This window comes from Sciurus carolinensis, chromosome X, assembly GCF_902686445.1.
Source record: "Sciurus carolinensis chromosome X, mSciCar1.2, whole genome shotgun sequence".
Classification (NCBI taxonomy): domain Eukaryota; kingdom Metazoa; phylum Chordata; class Mammalia; order Rodentia; family Sciuridae; genus Sciurus; species Sciurus carolinensis.
Genome location: NC_062232.1, coordinates 128853260 through 128861461, shown reverse-complemented (window position 1 = coordinate 128861461; position 8202 = coordinate 128853260). Strand labels below are relative to the sequence as shown.

The 8202-nt window shown below is 35.9% G+C and overlaps 1 pseudogene; it reads left to right on the top strand.

Moving 5' to 3' along the window:
* Window positions 1-1300: 1300 nt before the first annotated feature.
* Window positions 1301-2617, top strand: LOC124972686 (tetratricopeptide repeat protein 5-like; annotated as a pseudogene).
* The last annotated feature ends 5585 nt before the right edge of the window (window positions 2618-8202 follow it).

Sequence of the window (8202 nt, the reverse complement as noted above, 5' to 3'; positions counted from 1 at the left end):
AAGGAATTCTACACACTGAAGAAGATTAAAAAATAGACCACAAGAAAGCACAGGAAAGAATAAATTTAATTAGAAAAATAGAAAAGGAAATGAAAATTAGGAATGAATCAACCATTAAAAATAAAGAAAAATGATAGGAATTAATACCTCTTCTCTATAATAATACTGAATATAAATGGTCCTAATTCTCCATTAAAAGACACAGGCCTTCAAATTGAATAAAAAAGACCTAACTGTATGTCGTCTGCACGAAATGCGCCTCACCAACAAGGGCATTCACAGACTGAAAATGACAGCATGGAAAACAATATTCCATACAAATGGAAACCAAAAGCAAGTATAAGTACCTATTCTAAAGCCTAAAAAAGCAGACTTCAAGCCAAAATTAGCTAGAAGAGATAAAGTCATTATGTGTTAGTAAGGGACCAATCCAACAAGAAGCCACAACAATTGTAAATATTTATTTCCTGAATGTCAGTGCATCCAATTTCATAGAATAAACACTATTCAACATAAAGGGGCAGATAAGCCCCAATACAATAATAGTGGGTGACTTTAGTAAACCACTTTCACTAGTAGATGGGTTATCAGGGCATAAACTCATCATACATAGTACAGAGTTAAATTATACTTTGAATCAATGGACTTAACAAATGTCTACAGAATATTTAATCCAACAACAGCAAAATACATTTTCTTTTCAGGTGTTCATGGAACTTTCTCAAAATAGATCATATATTATGCCACAAAGAAAGTATTAGTAAATACAAAAAATGAGAAAATTCCTTTCATTTTATCAAATCAAAATAGAATAAAATTAGAAATCAACAGTAAGAAAAAGTACAGTAACTACACAGACACATAGAGATTGAGCAAAATACTTTTGAATGATGAGTGCATCATTGAAGAAACCAGGGGAGAAATTAAAAAATTCTTAGAATGAAAAAAACAAATAAGAATCTACAGGATATAGCAAAGTTTGTTAAAAAAGGAAAATTTATAGCTATTCTGGATCTTTAGTTCTTGTCTGAATTAAGGATATGTTTTCTATTTATGTGAAAAATATCATTGGAATTTTTTAATTGTTTGTTCTATTTAGTTATACATGACAGCAGAGTGCATTTGATTCATTGAACACAAATGGAGTACAAGTTTTCATTTCTGTGGTGGTATACAATGTAGAGTCACACCATTCATGTAATTGTACATGTACATAGGGTAATTTGATAGGGATTGCACTGAATTTGTAGATCCCTGTTGGTAATATGGTCATTTTAGCAATATTACTTTTCCCAGGGGAATGATGGCTGAGGAAGAGAAAGAAGCTAAGCACATCTTGCAGAAATTACAGGAACTGGTGGATCAGCTCTATTCATTTCAAGATAGCTATTTTGAGACATAGTGTTGAGTATGCTGGACAGAAGCAACAGGATGTGCGGGAGGGGATGGAGAAGACTGCAGCAGATGGAGGAAGTATTGGGTTCTGTCCAGGGCAAGGCATAGGCTCTAATGCTAACAGGGAAGACACTGAATGTGACTCCTGACTATAGCCCTAAGGCTAAGGAGCTTCTGTCAAAGGTTGTGAAGCTGGAACCTGAGCTGGTGGAAGCCTGGAACCAGCTGGGTGAGTTCTAGTGGAAGAAAAGAGATGTTGCAGCTGCCCACACCTGCTTCTCAGGAGCCCTCACCCTTTGGAAGAACAAAATCTCCCTGCAAAACCTGTCAATGGTGCTTCACCAGTTGTGGACAGACACAGAAGATGAACACTCTAATCATGTCATGGACAGTGTTTGGCAAGGTAAGTTGGCTGTGCAGATGAATGTCCTTGATGGCCACTCCTGGTATATTCTGGGAAATGCATACCTTTCTCTATACTTCAATACTGCACAGAACCCTAAGATCTCCTAACAAGCCCTCGGTGCCTATGCTCAAGCAGAGAAGGTTGATAGGAAAGCTTCTAGCAATCCTGACCTTCATTTGAACAGGGCAATGTTACATAAATATGAAGAGAGTTAGGGGGAGGCCTGGAAGGCTTTTCTCGGGCTGCAGTACTGGACTCTGCCTGACCAGAGCCCCAGCAATGAGAGCAACAACTGATGGAATTCCTTAATAGATTAACCATCCTCCTGGAAAGCAAGGGAAGATGAAGTTTGGAAAGCTACAGAGCATGCTGGGAAGCTTGCATTCTGCTCACCTAGGCCCTTGTGGCGATATACGCTGTCAGTCAGCCTCTGGGCAGAAGGCATCCCTGCAGCTCAAGCCTCTGAGTGCGCTGCAATCTGGTATGAACAGTGGTGCTGTGGTCCTGGGAAAGGTGGTGTTTAGCCTAACCACAGAGGAGAAAGTCGCCTTTACATTTGGCCTGGTAGGTTCAGAAGGACCTTGCTACACAGTGATGTTATATAATACGGTGCAGAGGTGGGGAGTGCTCATTGGGGACTCTGTAGCCATCCCTGAGCCTAACCTTTGCCCTCACCAAATTCAGCACAAAGGAAAGAACTATTCCTTTTCCAGTATTCATGTGGAGACTCCCCTCCTGCTGGTGGTGAATGGAAAGCCTCAGGGCTCCAGCAGCCAGGCTACTGCCACAGTGGCCTCAGGACCACAATATGAATGACCTCTCCTGACTTACATGCTGAAGAGGGAGTGGAGCAGCGAGGAAATATGCTCATGGCACTTGGCCACTGGACTGGCCAATGACTGGAGGAGTTTGGAGGAGGGAGTATTTTAAATGAAGACTTTCCTTTTTCCTGCCCCGTAAGATATTTTGTGTCTCCTTTTTTTCCTCCTATCGTGTTCCAGCTTGTTTCAGAGCCACATATTCCCATGGTATATTTCTCCTGCCTTTTTGACTGCCGTTTTAAGCAAAGAGCTTAGAATTGGTAGAAGTATTGGGATCTTGACAGAGTCCTCAAGCTTCCTATTTTTATCTCCATCCTGAGTCTAATATGTACATATCAGTTCAGTATTTATTGCTAAGAGGAGGGGTGCTTAACTTTTTAATGGCTTGACTTTTGAGCATTTTTTAAAGATTTAAGTTCTTCCCCTAATTTGGGGTTGGAACAGAATTAAACTTGTTTGGAAAAAAAAATTTCCCTATCCATGATCTTTGGAGGTCTTTCCATCTTCTAGTGTCCTTTCCTTTTATCAGCATCTTAAAATTTTCCCTGAAGAAGTCTTACATCTCCTTGGTTAAATTTATTCTTAGGTATTTTATATTTTTGAGGCTATTGTGAATGGAATTGTTTTCCTGATTTCTTTCTCAGAAAGTTCTTTATTGTTATATAGTAAAGTTTGATTTTTTGTATATTGATTTTGTATTCTGCTACTTTGCTGAATTTATTTATCAGATTTAAAAGTCTTGTGGTATAGCCTGTAGGGTCTTTTAAGTATAAAATCATAGCACTTTAAAATAGGGTTAATTTAATTCTTTGTTTCCTATTTGTATCCCTTTAATTTCTTCCTCTTATCCAATTATTTTGGTTAAAATTTTGAGTAATATATTGAATAACAGTGGTGAGAGTGGATATTCCTCTCTCATTCCTGATCTTGGAGGAAGTGCTTTCACCTCTCCACATTTAATATGATCTTTTCTTTAAATTTGTCATATATAGCTTTTACTATGTTGAGTTAAGTTACTTATATTCCTAGTTTCTTCTAGATGCTTATCATGAAGTGGTATGGAATTTTGCCAGTCTTTTTCTGCATCAGTCAATATGATTATCTGAGTGTTGTCCTTGACTCTATTTATGTGGTGTGTTACATTTATTAATTTTCATATGTAGAATCATCCTTTCATCTCTGGGATGAAACCAACTTGATCATAGTGTATGATATTTTAAAATGAATATGGTTTGCAAACATTTTATTAGAGATTTTTGCATCTATGTTCATCGAGGATGTTTGTTTGCAATTTTCTTTCCTTTATGTATCACGATCTAATTTTAGTATCAAGGTGATTTTGGAAGCATATCTTCCCTCCCTTTCTATTTCATGAAATAATTTGAAGAACATTGGAATTAATTTGTCTTTGAAGATATGATAAAATTCAGCTGTGAACACATCTGTATCTCTAGGATAAATCCAACTTGATATGGTGTACAATCTCATTGCTTGTTATTGGTCCATTTAGGTTTTCTATATCCTCTTGGTTCAATTTTGGTAGTTTATACGTGTCTAGAAATTTTTCCATTTCTCCCCTAGATTTTCCAATATATTGGAGCATTAGTCTTTGAAATTGTCTCTAGTGATATCCTAGGTTTCAGTGGTATCTCTGGAAATATACCTATTTCATCTCTTATTTTATTAATTTTGGTTTTCTCTATTTCTTTTGGTTAGTTTGGCTAAGAGTTTATCAATAATTTTTAGTTTTTCAGAGAACCACCTCTTTGTTCACTAATCCTTTGTATTCTTTTATTTTTCACTTCATTAATTTCAGCTCTAATCTTTATTATTCCTTTTCTTCTTCGGATTTGAGGATAAGTTAGTTCCTGTTTATGTAATACCTGGTAATGCATCATTAGTTTATTTATTTGAGATCTTTCTGAATATCTAACTTCAAATTAAACTACAGAGCCATAATAACAAAAGCAGCATGGTACTGGTATTAGTCATGTAGACCGATGGAACAGAATAGACACATAGACAAACCCATATAGCTACATTTATCAGATTCTTGACAAAGCTGACAGAATATATTGGAGAAAACATAGCCTTTTAAACAAATGGTGCTGGGAAAACTGGTTATCCACACGTAAATGAATGAGACCATATTCATATCTTTCACTCTGCACCAACTGCTTATGAATGAATAAAAGAATGAAACCAGATCCTTATTTCTACCCTTAATGAAAGTCAGCTCAAAATGGATCCAAGTCCTAGATAAAAGTCCAGAAACTTTGCAAGTGATAGAACAAATCATAGGAGAAATATTTCATCATATAGACATAGGCAATGACTTCTTGAATAGGATACCTATAGCTCACAAATAATACCAGTAATTGATATATGGAATGACATCAAATTAAAAAGTCTCTGCACAGCAAAAGAAGCAACAGAGTGAAGACATCACCTAAAAAATGGGAGAAAACCTTTGCCAGTGAATCTTCTGACTGAAGATTAATATGCAGAACATGAAGGACTCAGAAAACTCAAAACCAAAAAAATAAAACAACCAATAATAAATGAAAACAACAAAAACAAAAACAAAAAAAATCCCCAACCCATTCAATATAAATGGGCAAATTAACAGAACAGACATTTCTCAAAAAAGTACAGATAGCCAAATATTATGTGAAAAAATATACAACATTTTTTTGCCATTGGGGAAATGCCAATCAAAAGTATATTGAGATTCTGTCTTACTAGAGTCAGAATGACACTTGTCAAGAATACAAATAATAATAAACACTGTTGGTGAGAATGTAAATTAGTACAGTCACTATGGAAATCATTGTGGAGGCATCTCAAAAGATTGGGTGTGGAACCACCGTATGATCCAGCTATACCACTCCTTGGTATTTATCCAAAAGTACTAAAATAAGCATACTATAGTGATACAGCCACATCAATGTTTATAGCAGTGCAATTCACAATAGCCAAGTTATGAAACCAGCCTAGATGCCCTTCAACAGATGAATAAAGAAAATGTGGTATATATACACGATGAAGTTTTATTCAGCCATGAAGAAGAATGAAATTATGGCTTTGACTGGTAAATGGATAGAACTGGATAACATTATGCTAAGTGAGATAAGTCAGATTCAGAAAGTCAAGTGTTATACAGTTTCCTTCTATGTGAAAGCTTGAGGGGGAAAGAAAGAAAAAAAGAAGGGAGATCATTATGGTAAAGGAAAGATGTCAGAGGAAGGGAGGAGGGGAGAGTAAGGAAGCACTGGAGTGAAATTCATCAGATTATGTTCTATGCATGTACAAATATGCCACAGTGAAACTCACTATTCTGTATTATTAATATTCACCAATAAAAAATAAAAATAGTGATTGCTAGACGATGGGGAAAATGGATAATGGGAGGTCAGATAGAAATAATATATCCTAGTATTCTTCAGAACAGTGGAGGACTTTATTTCATAATACCTTGTTATATATTTAATGAATACATAGAAGAGAGGAGGTTTAAGGCTCTAAACAAAAAGTAATGATAAAGATATGGACACTAATTTATCTAACTTGATCAGTTCACATTGTTTACATGTATTAAAATACCATATTGTACCACATAAATGCGTACAACTATTACGTGTTTATCAAATCTTCTTTTTTAAATTGAGGACATGGTGATGCTAAGTACCCTGATTTGACCATTATACATTGTATTCATATGTCAAATTATCACAATTCACCCCATAAGTATAAACAATTAAAGTACTAATAATTATTTAAAAACCAAAAGACAGTACATAGGTATAAGTTGAAGATTTCTCCAGGAAAATTAGTCTTTATCAGACTTTTATTGGGGTGTGTCTGTTTGGATTGAATGGAGCTACCTATTGCTGTTGTGAATGTAGTTATTTGAAGGAGTTGAATTAACTGCATGGGCATATATATATATATGTTCTGCTTTAGTTTTGTGGAGAAAAATAGGCAGTATCTTCCCCAGTCAGTCTTTATCTTTTTCTCCCTGTGGTTTGTAGTACCAGCTTCTGCTCTTAGGAGGAAATGTAGATCAATGGTTTCTGTTATGGGCCATTCTCTAACTGTTCTCTTCCCAGGTGGGGAAAAATAGAATGCAGTTATAATTTAATTTTCCTTGTCAGGCACTTTCCCTTTTTCCTACCTACCTGTTGTGTCGTTGCATGCTAATATGTTATCTCTATTAGGCATCCTCATCATTATATACTAAGTAGTTTAGTGATGGCCAGAGTACCATGGTCTGCTGGTGCTTTTAGTAAACAAACATGTTTTAGTTATCAGGACACTGACTATCACAAAGGTATAGGGAAAACCAGTGGAGTAGAAAAAGGAGATCTAGGGGGAGGGAAGAGGGACTGGAAAGGGGACAGTTTAAGACTGATGATATGGTTAGTAAATGCCAAGTTCTTCCAGTAACCCTTTGTATAAAGTTTCATATCCCAGCTCTAGGGACAGATCATCATCCATCTTTATGACAAATTTATAACAATTCCAAGATCATGTGGATTTGACGAAATTTATTACTAATGCATATGCATTTTAATCCTTCAATTCTTTGCTAGCAACATTACACATTGTTTTGATGTAGGATATACTTCAGCTAAAACTATTGAAAGTTATTTTAATATAAAAACAGAAAAATACATGAAAAATATTTTAAAATATTTAAAGCTTAAAGGGTGAGCAAGATATGAGTTATCTAACTAATAATCTTATGCAAAAGTAAATGTAATATCCAGATTTCAAGGTCTGAGATCATTCAGCTTATGGTGGAAGATGTATTGGACTGGGTTGTGGGGAGTCAAACAATGACAATCACCTTTGATCTTTTCCTTATTCTAACCCAGTCCTCTTTCCTCAGACAGACACTATACATGTCTTACTTGGTAATAGAGAATAAATGCAGTCTAAGATTCTTAGAAAAGGACTCAGAAATGTTCACCAGTGAAGGTTCACCAGGTTTGGCTAGGCAATGCTGTGGTAACATATTTTCTCCTAACCTGATCTTAATGTATAAGCAAAACTAAGAGCCATCTCCCCCTTCCAGTACCTTTCCCTAACTGGTTCGCATGATGATCTCTGCTCTAGTCCCTCAGAGACAGGGTTAAGGGCATCTTATGGCTGAATCATTTAATACATTGGCCTCCATGATTCACATAGTAGAAAAAAGGACTGGGAAATCAGAGTAACTTTATATTGCCTCAGTCAAGAATTGACACATGGCCCTTCCACACATATTGAATTAGCCAGAACTAATCACCTGATGCTGGTCAACACTAAGGGGATTGGAAAATATAAGGAAGCAACATAAATATTTAGTGAGCTTTCCACTTTCTGCCACAAACAACATAAAGCATCTGGTAAGTTGGATGGATGGTGGTGAATTCTTGCTTTAGAAGAGGAGAGAGATGACTAAAGGTTGATAGGGAATGGCAAATACAAAGAATTGACAGATTTTATTCTGGATCACCTTGAATCTTATATCAGTACAACAGCAGAACCTCTTTTTGTCCTTCTTATCAACTAAATTGGTTCAGTGAAAACTCAGAA